Genomic DNA, 20,741 nt, shown 5'->3' on the forward strand with positions numbered 1-20,741 from the left:
CGGAGTAGGTATTAAAATCCATGGAGAAGAAATAAAAACTTTGAGGTTCGCCGATGACATTGTAATTCTGTCAGAGACAGCAAAGGACTTGGAAGAGCAGTTGAATGGAATGGATAGCGTCTTGAAAGGAGGATATAAGCTGAACATCAACAAAAGCAAAACGAGGATAATGGAATGTAGTCTAATTGAATCGGGTGATGCTGCCGGAATTAGATTAGGAAATGAGACGCTTAAAGTAGTAAAGGAGTTTTGCTATTTGGGGAGCAAAATAACTGCTGATGGTGGAAGTAGAGAGGATATAAAATGTAGACTGGCAATGGCAAGGAAAGCGTTTCCGAAGAAGAGAAATTTGTTAACATCGAATCTACATTTATATGTCAGGAAGTCATTTCTGAAAGTATTTGTATGGAGTGTAGCCATGTATGGAAGTGAAACGTGGACAATAAATAGTTTAGACAAGAAGAGAATAGAAGCTTTCGAAATGTGATGCTACAGAAGAATGCTGAAAATTAAATGGGTAGATCACATAACTAATGAGGAGGTACTGAAAAGAATTGGGGAGAAGATGAGTTTGTGGCACAACTTGACTAGAAGAAGGGATCGGTTGGTAGCACATGTTCTGAGGCATCAAGGGATCACAAATTTAGTATTGGAGGGCAGCGCGGAGGGTAAAAATCTTAGAGGGAGACCAAGGGATGCGTTCACTAAACTGATTCAGAAGGATGTAGGTACTGGGAGGTGAAGAAACTTGTACAGGATAGAGTAGAGGCAAAGGTGGAAAAATGGGCCCCTGCTGGTATTATGGGCCCCCTACATATTTGGAAGTACAGGCCATGAATTCTAGCGGAGAGCACATGAGCTACTAGAACTAGTTGCCAAACTTCACTGTAGAGTGTGCAGACGTAGTAGCTGTCATAGTTTGTGAGTAGTTGTGCTGTAAATGTTTTCGCTGTCATCAAAAGTTTGAATAGTTAGTGTTTATTTGAATAAAACTCAAATTTCTAACATATTATTACTAAAAGTAAGGTAAGGTACGTATATGGCTTGTTGTTGGGATGCCGTTTTACATTAATTAACGTCGGTTGCGAACCAAACTAACCGTAGGCAAAATCGTTTTTCCCAAGATGTCGAGGGTGGATATATGGGCCCCTTTTCCTGCTGGTATTATGGGCCCCGTAAAATCAATCAGATTTTATGGGACCATTTACAAATATTGCTACTCTTTATGTTTCAGATGCCTCGAAGACATCTTGTACCACCAAAAAAATCCAAACAGCAATCGTGGGACAAAGCAAATATGTCAAATGCTATTGTAGCTATTAAAGAGGAAAAAATGGGGTTGAAAAAAGCGGTTAAAGTGTACTCTGTCCGTCGTTCTACGCTCCAAAGGCTTTCACGAATCGATAAACCGGTCGAAGAAATAGTTAATATTAAACTGGGCCGTCCACCGGTTTTACCACAGGGACTTGAGGACGAACTGGTTAAATATCTTCTCATTATGGAATCCAAATTCTACAGCCTTACCAGAAATGACGTCAGGCGCAGGGCCTACCAGCTTTGCACAAGAAATCCATTTGTAAAGGGCGAAGTTTCTGGTCGAACTTGGTTTGACCATTTTATGTCACGGCACAAAAATATTCTGTCTATTTTGAAGCCATCCGCAACTTCGATTTCACGTGCTAATGAGTTTAATAAACAAGCTGTCGACAATTTCTTCAGTTTACTTGAAGCTGCGTTCAGTAACTACAAATATCCTGCAGACAGAGTTTTTAATGTAGACGAGTCAAAAAATGGCTCTGAGCACAATTGGACTTAACTGCTGAGGTCATCAGTCCCCTAGAACTTAGAACTAGTTAAACCTCACTAACCTAATGACATCACACACATACATGCCCGAGGCAGGATTCGAACCTGCGACCGTAGCGGTCGCGCGGTTCCAGACTGTAGGGCCTAGAAGCGCTCGACCACCCCAACCGGCAGACGAGTCAGGTCTTAGTGTCGTTCAAAGAAAAATTTCTCGTGTCATCGGTCTGAGGGAAAAAGGCAAGTTGGTGCATTGTCTGCAGCTGAAAGAGGATCACTTGTAATGTGTAAAAAGATGCTTATGTGTGTGACTATTGTGAATAGACTAGGCATAGGCTGTGAAAATCATCCCACCAGTAGATTAATTAACGATGTTCACAGTGAATCTTTCGTTCATTATACACAAAAATTAAATAAAATTATTTTTTCAAATTTTTGTTTCTTTTTATTTCAAACTACCTTGGGGCCCATATTATCAGCACAAATTCTTGAAGCAACAAAATACAGACTATCAGGAAAAATTAAATTTTGTTTTAACTATTAAAAAGTTGAACCAAAACATGTCGTAACTATTTGTAGGACATACTAGAGAAATGCTTTATGTTAATTTCAGGTGATTATACTAAAAATAAAAGGTGTTATATAAAAAAAACAAAGTGGGGGCCCATTTAAACCACCTTTACCTCTAACATGGAGAGCTGCATCAAACCATTCTCAGGACTGACCACAACAACAAGAAGAATGAACTTGTGTACTGATGAAAACAAGCCCAGTTTCAACTCAATTATGTGTGGCGGTTTAATCTGACTAGAGGGTCGCCTGTGCATCTTGCTTGCACTTACATATCCGGAAATCACAGAGTCCGTTCACTGGAGTGTACTCTTTCTTTGCCTCGAGTTGTACATATATTTAGTATAAGTAATCGCTAATTCTTGTGACTACTTAGGAAACTTGATTAATTATTGATACATGGTATAAAGCTCGAATCTTGTAGTCATCATTGTGAACAGTTCCTACGATGGAAACTGGGAATATGAGTACTTGAATTCAAGACATGTGCGATGGCTGTCTATAGCATGTAGAGACAGAATAAAAGATTGTTATCTGACTGTAGCAGTAAATGTTTCATGTATGTAACAGAAAATAAATTTTGAAATGTAATCATCAGCCAGTTATCATCCATTGCACGGCGTAGGGCCCTTCCAGACCGCTCCACACATGCGATCTTGAGCTTGTTACTTCAAAGTTTGTCCCGTTTGTTTCTTTATGACGGCAATCCATATTCCAATAGGTTAAGTTCTCCTCTAAGTCTCTTCTTATCATAAGGAATCCAACGCAGATGCTCATTCGTCCATCTTTCATAATTTCATCTCGCTATATTCCCAGTCCATTTTAATTTTTGTTTCGTAACAGTTACCACCACTGTCACTATCAACACAATTCTCTTAACCATTTGTTTGATCGTCTGTCTCTTCTTGTTACGTTAAACTTGCATATCTCAAGTCACTCATTCGGCACTGTAAATTTTTAAAATATTTGCACATTGAACATTCACATCGTATTTCACTAATTCAGTAATTATAGCATTTTCGTCTGACTCACATTGGAAATATCCTTCCGAATACAGTATTCAGTTTTCTAAATGAGCTCAGTCACTTTTACTCTCTTATTCATTTATTTCAGTATGCACCCATTTATTTCGGTTATCTTCAGTTTATAGTTACCAATTATTTCCATATTTTCATTATGAATTTTAACTTCCTTCCTATCACCGCACTGATTGCGCTTATAATTAACATACTCCGTTTGTCAGAAAAGTTCCAGGACAGGTTTTGTTTAGTTCCGAGCTTAGGACAGGTTTTGTTTAGTTCTCAGTTTGCAATACTAAAGAGGAACAAATGTTTTTTTTTTATGTTACCCGGTATGAGCGCGTCCTTGACATGACTCCGGGCCTGTTTCTGCGCAAATCCACTAAGTGGTAGGGCTGTACTTAGCAAAACACTGTTTGGGTTTTTGGCGCATTAGTTATGGTGACACAACGGATGCCGACATTCTTTAATTGCCATCCCACATCCGCTATATTCGCTTGACCTCTCGCCTTGGAATTTTTTTCTTGTTTCCGTGAGTTAAGAGGCGACTGAAAGGGAAGCTTCATCAAGACATCGCAGCCATCCAACGGGCTGTAACAAATGAGCTTATAAGCAAGTGAGTCGAAAATTTTCCTCCTTGCTTCCAAGACCTCCAGAAACGTTCACAACTATGTATAGATAGCCAAGGGTACTACTTTGACGTGAACTAGGATCATTACTTGGTAAGTGCAATTTTCTGTTTTTAAAAGAAAACCTATCCTGGAACTTTTCTGACAAAGGGAATACATTCATTTATTTCAACATTTAGGTTACTGCTATCACCTGATCAGTGCTTAAAACTCGTAAACCGAAGTTCAGTGTCAGTTGCTATAAGTATTATGACTAAGTAGGGCATTGACCCTTCTTCTGTTTTGACGTGATGACAGCAATAGCAGAAACGTCATGAGATATGGAAATATGTTAACAGGAACTGAATTTTCCATCTATGCTTGGCAAAACATGATAACGTACTTAAATACGAAATACTTTCTTAATGTTCTCCAAACTATCGTTTATTTCGGCGTTAACCGAAACCCTACAATAACGACAGCAGATCTAAATTTTATTCAATAATGAAGACAAAGTGAGGCCTTTCACACAGAATGGCATATATAAAACCACATGCACTATGGAAAACTATATGTTGGGTAGAGATGTTACAATTAGGTTACCAGAACATGAGAGATGGTGGGTACTAAAAATCAGAAATTGTACCTTTGAAGAATATCTTTTAGCAGAAAACCACCCATATTACGTATGTCGTTATGTTTTACACGCTATTAAGAGAAGTAGAGAGATGACCCTACTGGAAACACTCGAAATCAATAAACATATGACACAAAATGCAGGCTTAATTTTAAATGACCAAACTCAAATTCCTTTGACCCTCTTGGTGAAATAAGTTCCGGATATAAAACTATTAGATTACAATTGTAAACTGAACTTCGTTTTATGTCTGTTTTAAAATATAAGGATATCCAAATAAAAAATTATTTTACTTATCTGTAACTACTTGTGTGTGAGATAAATATGTGAACAGTCCATATCTCATCATTTTTGTGTGTTTTGTATAAGTAATTCTGTGTAAGTCGCATGTCATTATCTGTGTTTACGATATTCGTTATTTCCTGACTATGGCCTAAGAAGCTGAAAGCCGGGTCAAACCAAATAAATAATATTGTGCAGAACATTGTCAAAGTGTTTCCTACCTGATACTGAAAATATATTAACCGCTCTAAACAGCTTATATATGAAAAAAGGACTCATTTAAGAAACTGAAGTCTTATATTACTAACTTACTGTAATTAATCTTCACGCCTACTCTCGTTCTGTTCGGTTTCTCCATCCTTTGGCGAAGTTCTTGTTCTCGCGAATCCGAAGCAAACCAAATAATGTCATACCCAATCGACGGTGGTTCTGTTAAGCTGTTTACGAATATTCCTTCCTCATTCCAATTAAAAGCTTTAAAGATCTCTTCCAAGGCTGCAGAAAATAGTTTCGGTAAAATGTACTCACTCATCCTAACTCCTTTCTCTATTCTGGTTTCGTCACTCTCTTATGTAATGAAATGGAGGTGTAGCCGCATTTTATGCAACTTTAACAAATTGATGTGTGTAGATTCTGTTCCTTAGTTGATTTTCTTGCAACAAAATCATAAACTCCATACAACCTTCCGAGACATAATGATATTTGAGTATTTATAAAAGTCAAAGTCGACAATAGCGACAAGTAATTACGCTAGTAAAAAGATGCTTTTTTGCAGGGAATGTGTGTCTTGAACTTTGGTCTTGGTGACTATATTGCTTTTTACGAGATAGTGACATCTTCTAGGACGACGTTTTCCAAGAATATTTGCAAGAGTTATGATTTTATAATGCTCACGTTATAGGGACTGCATACAGTCAGATTACTATACCACCTTACCCACAGAGTAGCCTCATATACTAGACCAGTGGTTCCCAATATTTCTGTGACTATTACCCCTGATTGTAATCAGATATTAGTTAGTACCCATTCCCTCCCCTCACCAACTTTAGCACCTAACTAGACTTTAGAATGAAAACAATTTCCTTTGATCACTTACTTTTTTTAGAACGATGAAAGGTAAATGATATATTAATTTTTGTAGGTGGGTTATTAAACCATGAACTAATGAGTAAATGAGACAATAACGTTTTTTATGGAATGATGAAGCACTTCTCAGTGCATTGCGCATGTTACCCAAAACCACCCAGAAACCAAAGCTAACTACCCTAGACACTTATTACTGAACATGCTTCCTCTACACCTTTCCTCCCGCTAGTGAAGCTTGCATCATCCACACCCTGCATCCGCGTTTAAAATCTACCAAGTTAAAATGTGTGCACCGTACTCAGTTCGTAAACAGTTTACTTGCCAGACTCCTTTCTTCTGAAATGGCAGAAACTGGAAGACTTCACGCTGCCAAGACCTTGTGTCTGATCACCGCCATTGATAATGATAATGATAACGATAATGACGACGACGACGACGAAGCAATTTCTGGTCTGTCACGGGAAGTACCTACTGTTCGGAGAAGGCATTTACAGGAGATTTTTAAGCATGAGCGATGTGTGTATCTCAATTTTACTGTCACAGTAAAAAGTACAATTTATGTGTGTAGTGGGTGGAATATGTGAGGAAGATGTTCATACATTCATTTCTCAAGTTATAATCCCTGTAACACTGTGTCACACGTTAACGCTCGTATTTGAGAAAAATATAACTGTGGGCAACTTGTGTAACCAGTATTACAGTCTTACGAAGTAGTGATTTCATTAATCATCATTTAAAAATAATTTAATTTTGTGGAAAAAATACAGATGAACCCTTTTGTTATTATGTGGAATAATTTTATACTGCCGCAGTCACATTTTACTAATATTTTATTAGCACATTGCATTTCGGCAGCATGCTGCCATCATTAGGTGCATCATACAGTTACTTATACATCAGCTAATAGGTTATGTACATTAGCTGTGTGTGCCAGTGGGGTTTTTACCCCATAGAAAATTACATTTTACCCCTCAGGAGTTAATTACCCCCAAGTTGACACACTGGCTCCAGGTATACACACTGCGAGTGACTTTCTACGTTCTGAAGCTCCCCTCGACTATTTCCACGATCGAGATTGTGCAATAGCTCAGCAGGGTCAGTGTCCAGATAATTACTGACTTCACGGCGGTCACTTTTAGTGTGAGTCCCTTCATTGTGCTCCTGGAAGACCCGATCAGCCCCAGCGAAAACAATCACAATGCATGTATGCAGATAATTTTGTGGTGATTCTTGTGTCACGTTCCTTGCCATCTGCTTGTTGCCTGGGCGGTCCACGTTTGCTCCTCAGATAAAACAAGAATAGATTAGACTTGCCAATCGGGTGCCAAGCATGTTGTGAGATTAAGTAGTGTCTCCCGCTGACGCCGCGTCATTGTGGAACGACCCAGAGGCGATCCGTTATCTTTGATCCCCTAGAGTTGACTCAGTATGCCAGTTGTCAGGATGGCCGAGCGGTCTAAGGCGCCAGACTCAAGGCTGAAACCTTGCCTGTGTATACAGGTCTGAGCATTCTGGTCCTCATATGAGGGCGTGGGTTCGAATCCCACTTCTGACAAATTTTTTTTGTTTCGTCACACTCCACCAACAGATAACAACTGGGACGCTTTCGCGCATAACGGTATTTTCTCAAACTGAAAGTGATTTTGTTCTGTTCTGAACAGTTATTTGTTCTGGTATACAGTCTGAAGATTGATATGGTGGAACTCTCGACACGGTCTGTGCTTTGCAACCCTCTTCATCTGTTCATAACTACTTCATCCCACACCCATTTGAGTCTGCTTACTATATACATGCCTAGGTCTCCCGTTGCAATTTTTATCATTCACTCTTTCCTCCATTACCAAAGCGATAGCCCTTGAAGTATCAACATATCCTTTCTTGCCTTAGGCTGTGCCGTACATCCGTTTTTTTCACCATTCAGTACCTTCTCTCTAGTTATTCTAATTCAGTACTGTATGGTTCTGTTTATTTTAAATAATTGTAATAGTGATGACAATTTTGTTACAAGAGTACTAAGTGTATGTACATATTGGTATTGTCAGTTGTTATTTAGGAACGTTACCATTTTACATTTACACCAGGTGTTCTAGTTGTATTATTACTAGATTTGCGCTCTAGTTGCACTCTACCAAAAGACTATGGCTCGGTAGTGTTGGTACATTACCCGCACCAAATGATGCAGTAAATGTACCGGCGGTATTGGTAGATCTGGTAAGAAAAGAGAAGTAAATGAATATGTAAGAGAGAAAACGGCAGCCGACAACTTCCCTTTGTTTTTTGTTTGAATGGCTGTTTATTTTGCACATAATTAGAACCACACATCATTCAGTATTAGTCCAGTGTGTATTTAATATACTTACAAAATACAAATTGAATTTTATAAGCAGTAAAAATTAGTGGACCACGTAACTTCAGTGCTTTTATGTAACTAAAGCAATTACTTTTGACGCAAGAATTGATAACATGTGCAAACATTAAAAATCTATAATTATTGTTCTTATATTGTACTCAATAGAACGCTCTTCATCATGTTCAAAGAGTGTCCTGTTATTATTGATAAGCGTGAAGCTTGTTTAGCAATGAGAGAAAAATGTTTTATGTTCGCTCATCCTAGTATTGAGGTGAAGTCTGGTATGCTTTTGTTTTACTTTCTTTTTATTTCCTTTATTTTTTTGAGGAAATTGCATTTTATAGCGCTATATCATAAATCTGTATTAGTTATTTTTTATTTTCACAGCATCCCTTTGTTTCACATTACAAATCTACGATTTTCTGATGACACCTCAAAATTTTAGCATAAGTACTGTTTAAGTAACAGTGAGGAGGATAACTATGTAGAATAAAAGTGTTCCACAGGTTACCTACCCCTTCATATATCCTTATTCAGTTTCTAAACAGTTCACTGCATCCGTGTTTTGGAGGAATCTAGTAAGACACTGATCACATATGTAAAGAAAGTGATCGTTGTGAGATAACGCCCGACAGGTATGCAACACACCCAATGTACGTATAGCACAGGTACGACCTTAACTGACCAAAGCTCCTAGGAAAACTACAGTTGTCTTCAGCAGTTTTACAACTCTAGTCATTGCCCTCCGAGACAGCTGTGCATGTTAAAGTGGTACATAGAGAATGTGGAGGTATGCCAGCACAGGATAGAATCCACCAGGCGAATTAGAAACGAGGGTCAGTACCAGCCAAACTGGATTTAGTTTGTAGGAAGTTTCCCGTATCCCAGCAGGTGAATATAGGGTTGCAGGATTTGCAATGAAGAGCTCGCTCAGTTTCTCATGAATAGCTCTACACGTAGACAGTTGCAGTACACAGTTTCCATCCCAAGGTGGAGGAGGAGGGGGGGGGGGCATCGGGGCAACCCAACCATATCAAATGGGTTCATAAACATGCCGACCCTACGCCGATGCGGGACACAGGCACAATAGAAAGAAGTTCTACTTGCATATATCTGCAAAACAAAAACCTGTAGTCCAATTAAATCAGCTGATGCTTAGGGAATTAGATCAAGAAACGAAACAACGTGAGTGGTAGACGAGTTTTGCTATTTGGAGAATACATTATCTGATGATGACTCACGTAAAGGGGACATAGATTCCATAAAAACTTCAAATGTTTTTGTTGTTGAAGGGGGGGGGATTGGGATAGTTTAGCCTTGTATGGAAGTGAACCACTGACGATAAACAGTACAGACAACAGAATGAAAGCTGTTAAAATTTGTTGCTTCAGAAAAATGCTGAAAATACACTCCTGGAAATGGAAAAAAGAACACATTGACACCGGTGTGTCAGACCCACCATACTTGCTTCGGACACTGCGAGAGGGCTGTACAAGCAATGATCACACGCACGGCACAGCGGACACACCAGGAACCGCGGTGTTGGCCGTCGAATGGCGCTAGCTGCGCAGCATTTGTGCACCGCCGCCGTCAGTGTCAGCCAGTTTGCCGTGGCATACGGAGCTCCATCGCAGTCTTTAACACTGGTAGCATGCCGCGACAGCGTGGACGTGAACCGTATGTGCAGTTGACGGACTTTGAGCGAGGGCGTATAGTGGGCATGCGGGAGGCCGGGTGGACGTACCGCCGAATTGCTCAACACGTGGGGCGTGAGGTCTCCACAGTACATCGATGTTGTCGCCAGTGGTCGGCGGAAGGTGCACGTGCCCGTCGACCTGGGACCGGACCGCAGCGACGCACGGATGCACGCCAAGACCGTAGGATCCTACGCAGTGCCGTAGGGGACCGCACCGCCACTTCCCAGCAAATTAGGGACACTGTTGCTCCTGGGGTATCGGCGAGGACCATTCGCAACCGTCTCCATGAAGCTGGGCTACGGTCCCGCACACCGTTAGGCCGTTTTCCGCTCACGCCCCAACATCGTGCAGCCCGCCTCCAGTGGTGTCGCGACAGGCGTGAATGGAGGGACGAATGGAGACGTGTCGTCTTCAGCGATGAGAGTCGCTTCTGCCTTGGTGCCAATGATGGTCGTATGCGTGTTTGGCGCCGTGCAGGTGAGCGCCACAATCAGGACTGCATACGACCGAGGCACACAGGGCCAACACCTGGCATCATGGTGTGGGGAGCGATCTCCTACACTGGCCGTAAACCACTGGTGATCGTCGAGGGGACACTGAATAGTGCACGGTATATCCAAACCGTCATCGAACCCATCGTTCTACCATTCCTAGACCGGCAAGGGAACTTGCTGTTCCAACAGGACAATGCACGTCCGCATGTATCCCGTGCCACCCAACGTGCTCTAGAAGGTGTAAGTCAACTACCCTGGCCAGCAAGATCTCCGGATCTTTCCCCCATTGAGCATGTTTGGGACTGGATGAAGCGTCGTCTCACGCGGTCTGCACGTCCAGCACGAACGCTGGTCCAACTGAGGCGCCAGGTGGAAATGGCATGGCAAGCCGTTCCACAGGACTACATCCAGCATCTCTACGATCGTCTCCATGGGAGAATAGCAGCCTGCATTGCTGCGAAAGGTGGATATACACTGTACTAGTGCCGACATTGTGCATGCTCTGTTGCCTGTGTCTATGTGCCTGTGGTTCTGTCAGTGTGATCATGTGATGTATCTGACCCCAGGAATGTGTCAATAAAGTTTCCCCTTCCTGGGACAATGAATTCACGGTGTTCTTATTTCAATTTCCAGAAGTGTAGACGTGTACATCGAATAACGAATGAAGATGTACAGTACGAAATCGAGAAAAAAAGCAGTTTGAAGGAAGGGATTGTTTGATAGAACACAGCCTAAGGCATCGAGGAATAACAGAGGGAAGTATGGCGGTAAAAACTTGGAGAGAGAGAGAGAGAGAGGGAGGGAGGGGGAGGGAGAGAGGGAAGGAGCGGGGAGGGGGAGGGGGGAGGGGGGAGGGGGGAGGGAGGGGGCGAGGGGGAGGGAGGGAGGGGGAGGGAGGGAGGGGGAGGGGAGGGAGGGGAGGGGGGAGGGAGGGAGAGGGGGAGGGAGGGAGTGGGAGGGAGGGAGGGGGAGGGAGGGAGGGGGAGGAAGGGGGGAGAGGGAGGGGGGAGGGAGGAAGGGTAAGAGGGAGGGGGAGGGGGAGGGGGAGAGGGAAGGTGAGAGCGCAGGGCTTGATTGCAGTAGGGAGGTTCAAGTAAACGTTGGTTCCAGCGGCTATGTAGAGACGCAGATACTTGCTAGGGACAGGCCGAAGTCCGCAGCAACCTCGGTCAGTCATCTGACTGAAGATAACAACAACACCACCATCATCAACAACAACATTGGAAGTTCTTATGGAACTGTCGTGCGAATTTCCAGCAGTATTTAAATATTCAGCGAACTTAGACAGACATGTAGGAAAGGAACTAGTAAGGTTCCTTTTATTTTCCAATATTTAAAGCACGTCTGGTTTCGGGTTCTTACATGCCCATCATCAGGTGTGGAACTTCGTGCTGTGGCCCCGAGTGTAGAACGCTGTGTACCACCAGCGAGGGCAGAGCACTCCGTGTGCACGGCGCTCGTGGTCACAGCACGAACGTATTACACCTGATAATGCCATGTAAGCGCCCGAAACCGATTGTGCTTTAAGTATCGAAAAATAAACAGAACCTTACGAGTGAAGCGGTATCTTCAGCCTCTACTATAATGCTGAGTAGCGGATGTTCCTCCAGAAGGATTGTTTGTATAATTAATCTGTTTCACTCATACATTATGGCGTTACAAGATACATGAGGTTCCTTATGCCTAGAAGTTGTGGGACATTCTGAAGAGATAGTTGTTCTATGCCTCTCTGAACATCGCATAACCAACGGGATGGAGAAGTAAATATCAGGCATTACAGACTAGCATCATTTTCGACTGGAGTAAACATGGAAAAAGGAGAAGTTGCAACATACGTAAAAGCTGGTCACACAGTCAAAAATATCGAAACAAGTAGTTTTTGTGTAGATCAGAAACTAGAAGTATATGCTTTGAGTTGTAACTGCAGAATACTTCTCTTGTAATTGTAATAGTACTCTGGGAAACTTTCAGTTATTTGTGTGAAACCTAGATGCATTAATTAAGCTACCTGTCAAACAAGAAGAAACACTTAGTAGTTTGTGGAAATCTCACTGTAGGTTTCTTAAAAGATACGGACAGCAAATTTGAACTGAAATCATTATATGCGTGTTTCATTCTAACTGTAGTAAATTTTCTACCTCGTGTGCAGCCGTATAGTAGGACCCTGATTAATAACTGCTGAATACACAATTGTCTGGCTGAAACAATTAATGTGCACTCAGTTGTTAATGGACTATTTTATTAAGATGTACAGTTAATGGAAATAAACGATACAGCGCCTTGCAGCCCTGGCAAAGTTTCGTACGGAGCAGTGAGGCTTGGGTACACTGTTATAAGAGTAAGTTAAGAGAAGTGGCATGGAATGAGGTACATATAGGAAGAGATGCTAATGTCAAGTTAAATTTATTCCGTAGTAAATCTGTGTCAACATTTGATAGTTGCTTTCGTAGGAAGTTGTCCAGAAAATCCATTAAAGGGAAAAGTACAACTTGACTGTTTCATCGGAATACTCCGTGCCTTGCAGCAGACATGTTGTACATCTATTTCTACGCTGTGTACACCACGCCGGTTCGGTCTTAGCACATGTATGATTCTTTTCGGTTCTGGTAAGACTTTTGATGAGTGATGCTTTTTCCAGATGATTTTTATTCTCATGTTCTGTTCTGATAATCGATGAATGAAGTTTCTTCCGCTACATTTTTTACATAATCTAATAATGCCCCACAAGGGTGAAACACACAATTGGTAACAATAAAAAAAATTTTCAATCGAGACTGCCTTTATTAAACAAAATCATGGGTTTGCGCAGATAATAATGCAGCTGCTCACACTTCGTTGCGTTTCGTAAATTTTCGGCTAAAAACAATACTGTAATGAAGACCCTACCTCCATATTCGCCACATATCGACACATGTGAAACTTTTCTGTTCCCAAAAATAAGCAAAACCTTAGAGGACCTTTCTTTAACAACTAGAGGTGGGATTAGAAACGCATCTCTGAGTTAGCTAAAAGCTGTCCTAATTACCGAGTTTCAGAGGTGTTTCGAGGACTAGGAAAAGTACTGGTGTAAGTTTGTGGTATCTAATGGGGACTTTTTCAAAGGGGTAACACTGATGTAGCCAAATGAATAAAATTCTTTAAAAAATGCCTCGTTATTTTTTTAACACATCTCGTGTATAAAAACATAAGAACTTCGTAAAAAAATTTAGGGAGGGTGCCGTCGTGATCCCCATGCCCCCACCCTGCCGTTCCCCTCGGATGTTCGCCTGGGCGAGGAAAGGAACATACACAAAACACTGGCAAGAAGAAATGACAGAATGATAGTACATCTATTAAGACATTTATTGTGGATGGCTATAGAGTCAGCATGGTTCGCTATTTCTGCAGGTACTTCCAACGGCTACGTCCAGTTGCTGCACTACGACGGGCAAAAGGAGTTCCGATACGATATTATGAGGTACTCCATGACAACAGTCACCTCAGTGTACAACAGCAATTGTGATAGCGCTGTTCTGTATCTAACTCAGGCCATTATAACATTTTCAGCTTTACAGTACTGGTTTCTAATAGTGTTTTTGTACATTTATAACACCACCTATTTATGTGGCCCAATATTTTTCGAAGGCAACAAAGGCGTGCTGAAAAATAGAACCTCCGAACTATCTGCGAAGTCTTAAAGCCATTGAAATACGAAAACGTTATTAACATTCTTCGTGTCTACATATTTGCAGCCGTCTGTCGCTCGAGGGCTCCGAATTGTAGCCCGTAACATGTCGGTATGTAAAGTAAATACGTCCGTGCGTGAGAAACAACGTGCTGTAGCCGAGTTTCGAATTCGAAGACGTCGTCCACACACGGAGTACCCTCTCTTTCAGTCTGACAATAATACACCACGCAGGAGCACTGCAACATGTACAGTGATCCGACGCCATGGGTTCAGTGTCACCGATGATCTTCCATACAGTCCCGATTTGGCTCCATTCGATTTTCATCTGTTTCCAGAACTTAAACGGCATCTTCGAGAACTTCAATTCGATAGTGACGAAGCAATGCAGGCAGACGTGAAATTGTGGCTACGTCAACAAAGTCAAACATTCAACAGTGGCGGTATCAACAAACTGGTCTATCTCTGTGAGAAAAGTGTTCATGCCAGGGTGACTATGCTGAGAAATATATAGACTATAAGAATAAAGGTACAGAATGTTAATAACGCTTGTTTATTTAAAAAGATTTAAGAGTTTCACATTACAAATTCGGACGCATTACTTTTCAGTACGTTCTCGTGTTATTCATGTTTTCTACACACCCTCGTAAGTAAAGCTATCTTGCGCGTAATAATTCTCTGGTACTTGTCGGAAGCGTTATCAGTGCTCCTTTTACGACAGCCAGCAGTTTCTCTACGAATGATCGCTTTTACTACTGAAGTGGTGTCATGTGACTTACTGATCTGTGATGTAGAAAGAAAACTATGGAAAGGGTGAGGTATCTGACCACAGTGCACAGATAACAGGAGCAAAGCTGGAAACCTACTGACGCAAAGCATGCCGGTGTAGAAGTCACCGAGCAGGCTGCAAACAAGAGCGGCGAGTTCACAGATTTCCCAATTAACGCTCGGCACACGCCTGGCCAGAGCTCAGGTCACTCTGGCGCCAAACCATTTTGAATGACGTAGCGGGAAGCGGCCGCTTGCCGTCCCATTCTCGCCCCGTGTTGCACTAACGCGACTTCACGGCTACTTGTGTAACTCGTGCCCACACTACGTCAGAGCCAGGAGTCACACGCGTCAGTTCTGGTACCTGGAATATTCGTCCCTTCTGCAATACGTCGCCACTCTTCAGTATATTCACAGGAAGTTTCTGTGAATGCACTGAGCCACAGCTGAATTTTTTTCGACAAGCAGCATGCTGCAGCATCCAAAAAAATGGTTCAAATGGCTCTGAGCACTATGGGACTCAACATCTGTGGTCATAAGTCCCCTAGAACTTAGAACTACTTAAACCTAACTAACCTAAGAACATCACACACATCCATGCCCGAGGCAGGATTCGAACCTGCGACCGTAGCGGTTGCGCGGTTCCGGACTGAGCGCCTAGAACGCTGCAGCATCCGAAGACTCATTTTGACTCATCAGTTTGTCTGTCGTAGTTCATGCAGTTTACTATCCACAACTAATTAAGGCTGCCTACAATTAGAGTCCGGATTTCAAAACGCCATAGAAAGAGAACCACTGCTCAGAATGACGTCAAACTTCATATTATTGGCGGAGGGGGAAAGTTCGTGGGATAAAAATGTAATGAAAATTTGACCAATAGATGGTGCTGTAAGAGACACACAACATGAATGTCTCCATGAAGTATCGCTTGCTGCTTGTAAAGCTCTTTTACATGACAGGTAACTGTGTGCCAGGAACCCTGCAGAAGTTTCGGACTCTCAAAGGTATGAAAAAAAAAGTGTTGGTCCAATGTCTACTAAGGTTCTGGAGAAAATTATTACACAATTCGAAAGGCAGGTTCGTGTGAAGTGCATTGTGGCAGAGGATGCAAAGTAGTGGAACCGACGTCTGTTCAAATGGCTCTGAGCACTATGGGACTCAACTACTGTGGTCATAAGTCCCCTAGAACTTAGAACTACTTAAACCTAACTAACCTAAGGACATCACACACATCCATGCCCGAGGCAGGATTCGAACCTGCGACCGTAGCGGTCGCACGGTTCCGGACTGCGCGCCTAGAACCGCGAGACCACCGCGGCCGGCACCGACGTCTGTAACACAGCATTGTGGGAGGGATCGAGTGGTGGTTTGCAAACGTGCAGTGCACAGGGAATTGCTCGAATGTTGGACATGCCTGCGAGCACGGTGCATAAAATCCTACGAAACATCCTGCATCCATACGAAATGACCAATGTTCAGGAGTTGCTTTCTGTTGACCTGTCAGTAAGCAAAACTTTCGCTCTGGAATTTCTTGCTCGCACGGAAGTGGATAATGAATGCCCACGGAACATTCTGTGGAAATAAAACTCCCATTTCCACCTCCAAGCGCATGTCGTTGCGCAGAACTGCAGAATATGGATAACGAAAACTCCGCACGCACGTCAGCCGTTACCACTTTATTCTGCAAGGGTGACTGTGTGGCGCGGGTTAACGGCATCGTTTATCGTAGGGCTGTATTTTTTCGAGAACATGATTGCCCTGCAGGCCCTTTTACCTGCACCGTCACTGGTAAACGCTAAAACAGTCTTCTGAGCACCAACGTCAATCCAAACTTTCAGCAGCATGGACGCGTTGGCAGGATAATTTTATATGCAAGATGGCGCTACTCCACACTTTGCACAGCCAGTGAAGCGGCTGTAGCAGAGGCACCTCGAAAATGCTAGAATTATCAGCCGTCGTTTCCCTAAAGCCTGCTCCTCCAGATCACCTGAACTTAATCCCGGTGACGCCTGGCTGTGTGGTTATCTGAAAGATGAGTTCAGTGCTCCAGTTATGACTGGGTGTTGTGTGATGTCCTTAGGTTAGCTAGGTTTAAGTAGTTCTAAGTTCTAGGAGACTAATGACCACAGATGTTAAGTCCCATAGTGCTCAGAGCCATTTGAACCATTTTTTTGCGCCAATTAGCTGAATTGAAGGCATGGATTGCGCAACGCATTCTGAACGTGACCCACGAGACATTCCGATCTGTTGTGCAACATGGTTTCAGAATATGGTGGACAGCATATTGAACATGTCTTGCTCCAGTGTCACAACAGTTAAAAACCGATTTCATTGTTGCTTTTTTACACGGTTTTTGGTACCAGGACAATCAAAAGCCGATGCCCCTTTTCCCATCCTGTGTGGTACGACCTCATCGTGGTGGGTGGTCTTACCTAAAATAACTAACAGTGCCACAACTTGTGGAGTTATGCACGTTGAACAGTACGGATGGTGTAATGTGCAACTTAAAATAGCTGTCGTATTGACATTTATCTCTCGTCTGAAACCGACCTCATTTACATTAAGACGTTTACAGAGTTTCATCTGTTGGTAAAATTTTCGATAATATTTTTATGTTCCATGACGTTTCCCCCTGCGTTAGTAACATGCTGTTCAAATTTGATGTCGTACTGAGCAGTGGTTCTCTTTTTACAGTGTTTTGGAACTGGAACTTTAATTATGGACGTCCTGTATGTTATGAAGTGGTCCGTGTAAAGAAGGAATATCATAATGATTCCAATCAGTTCCTTCCACACCCTTCCTCCGTCCCAACTCAAATAAATTTATATGGTCATCGTGCCATCCTAAATGATCTCCTACTGTAACGTGTAAGCGACTGCATTCTCATACGAAAGGACACTGTTCAAATCCCACGTGTCCATCCAGATTTAAATATCTAAATCGCTTAAGACTATCGGCATGGCTCCTTTGAAAGGACACGGGCGATCCCATTTTTCACCAGTCCGAGCGCGTGCTCCGTCTATAATGACCTCGCCGTTGACGGAAAGTTAAACCTTATTCTTGTTTCCCTCCTTTCTTCATATATCTGCCGTTAGTCATCAGCACTAAGCAATACAAACCAACCCCTGACTGACCGACCAACCACCTACATCGTATCTCAACACTCTGAAACACTCTCTTCACACACTCACCAGTAGACGCCCTCCTGGATAGCCGAACACATTAAGGCGCCGCTTCCGGGATTCGTGGAAGTGAGCCTGTCTCGAATCGAGTCTGTCTCGTGGATTAACAACGAAGGTTGCTGAGCCAGGCGGCCTTGGTGAAGTTTTTAGGCGGTTTCCCACATGCAGCAGGATAAATACCGGCCTTGTATCCATGCCCCACCTCACTTATACGCTAGTAAACATTTAGACGATGTTCTCACACCTCAGCAGGAACATTTCAGTTATAGACAGATGGCTACGCAGATTATAGTACTCTGTGTATTTGCTAGTAGCCCGCTATCACGGTACGACCACAATGAACAGTAATGAAGAACAAAGGTAATAGAAGTTTCTCAAAATGTAAATATTTTTAAAATGCTATTATTCACCGCGATAGATTATCCTCCCAAGGACCTGAACTGGGATAAAAAGCTATAGGAAACTGTGACCAATAGTTCGAACAACAGTGCAAAAAGAGATCGTATCGATTAAACAAAGGAATTACGATCTCAAACTTCCAGGTAGGTGATCAAGTGTCAGTTCAGAGTCACTGTAAAAGTAAAAAGTGTAGCAAACGCATTAAAAATTCTTTTGTCTTTATGATGGTCCATACGAAATTAAAGTTGGGACAGACTTCACAACACTGTCACTGACAGAAACAGATCCAGATAAAGTGTATATCGTTTAAGGTCAGGTTTTCATTCAAACGAGCAAAAAATAGGCAAAGTTTGGAAATTTTTTTGTCAGACAGTGTAAAGACATACGAAGAATCTGTTTGGAGTCTATAATTGATCATACTTTGCACTTTATTTTAGATTTTCAGTAAAAAAAAAGTGCGCCTGTAATTATAATTTCATCAAGGGTCAGAGAGTTTGAAGTATGCAGACTACGAACAGTGTACGGCCTCAGGAATTACCTACAGTCAAAAATGGATAGCGTCAGTTGATACTACATTACATTTATAGGGGTTTATACCTAACCACTATAAAAATAACCTAAAATTTAACGATATGGTGCTAACTAGAACTTTGAGATCGATTTTTATTTTTTTTATTCTTAATGGCTTTACGTATAATAGTTAACATTAACGAATTTCATATATTACAGATATAAGCTCCCAAGGAAAGTATTTTCTCTTTGGGGGTCAAAGATAAAAGTTACCTGGTTGAACCGTGTTTATTTTATGTTGCACGCAGTATTGAAAAATCGTTTCTCGAGGAAAAACCTGTTTAAAGTTTAGGGAAGGCATTTATATGTACTATTAGTTCAATGTGTAGAAAAACTACATTTTATTATATATTTTTAATGTTGCTAAACATAAATCTGAAGCTAGATTTTCAAAATTCAACTTGGATAATCCAATTTGGGGGACCAAAATTTATGTTGGAAAGAATTTTGACGAAAATTTGACCAAAAAAAGGTATTTTCGTTACTTACGATTACTTTGCAGTTCCAGGGCCGTAGAGCAACTCTTCCCCTAACTCGAATCGGACCTGGAGAGTAAGATCCTAGTTCTTCTTGGCGAGAAAATCCGATCTGACTGAACTGTATGTGGTGGATGGCTCGATGACTTCTTCGCCTGAAACCACGCGATTTCTGCAATTGCGGATTCGAAACGTTACCCCATCTTGGCAGACTGTTATAAATGGTACAGGGAAATGTGTTATTGATCAGTAAAGTCTTTATTATGTGCATTTGTGCTTATGTGTTTGTTAAACTTACGAAAAAACGCTACGAACTTACTCACCAACCCAATAATTCAATCTGAGGAACTAAGTTTTTGTTTTGTTTTAAATGAGCAGAACGAAGACTGTGATGATTGTGATTGTGGTGCACCTCAAATCTGGTGACAGGGTTCCTTCCAGACCTGTAGCATTTTAATTATAAAATGTGCAACCGTGTTGATACTTGACCAGCGAACACCGGTGGGAGAGTGCTCGCAAGTCGCTGGTGTGTGTGTAGCTGGAACGATACTACCTGCAGCCGGTACCGCTCTTCATATTGTTACGTAAACTTAGTTGTCCGCAAAACCTACCGTATCCGTGAGTCTTCGTGTTCGCGTATCCCCCGGCATCGAGCAGATAGAGGGCCAACACGTGACGGCAATATCTTTGACCTCCTACTAACAGATCCGAACTTTTGTAATTTATTAACGTCGTGGAGAGACGCAGTGATGGGTAAGGTTGTAATAATATCACTGACTATAGGTATTATAAGGAATATTAAAAAAGATACTGGAATATTTTTGTTTAGGAAGAGCGACAGGAGTCAAACTGCAGCATATCCAAGGAGTCATCATTAAATATTCTGTTCTGAGGGCGAAGATACGGAGAATAAACAGGTAAAACTCAAAAGCATTGACAGTATACCTTAGACTGCCCGCCCGGTTGGCCGTGCGGTCTAACGCATGACTTTCCGGGTGGGAAGGAGCGCCAGTCCCCGGCACGAATCGACTCGGCGGATTTGGGTCGAGGTCCGGTGAGCCGGCCGGTCTGTGGATGGTTTTTAGGCGGTTTTCCATCTGCCTCGGCAAATGCGGCCTGGTTCCCCTCAATCCGCC

The 20,741-nt window shown here is 42.2% G+C and overlaps 1 non-coding gene across 1 annotated transcript; it reads left to right on the plus strand.

Moving 5' to 3' along the window:
* The first annotated feature begins 7,442 nt into the window (after positions 1-7,442).
* On the plus strand, positions 7,443-7,560 carry Trnal-caa (transfer RNA leucine (anticodon CAA)). The gene is made up of 2 exons: positions 7,443-7,480; positions 7,515-7,560. It is a non-coding gene; the product is annotated as a tRNA-Leu (tRNA).
* The last annotated feature ends 13,181 nt before the right edge of the window (positions 7,561-20,741 follow it).

Source organism: Schistocerca nitens, chromosome 7, assembly GCF_023898315.1.
Source record: "Schistocerca nitens isolate TAMUIC-IGC-003100 chromosome 7, iqSchNite1.1, whole genome shotgun sequence".
In the NCBI taxonomy this organism is placed as follows: Eukaryota; Metazoa; Arthropoda; class Insecta; order Orthoptera; family Acrididae; genus Schistocerca; species Schistocerca nitens.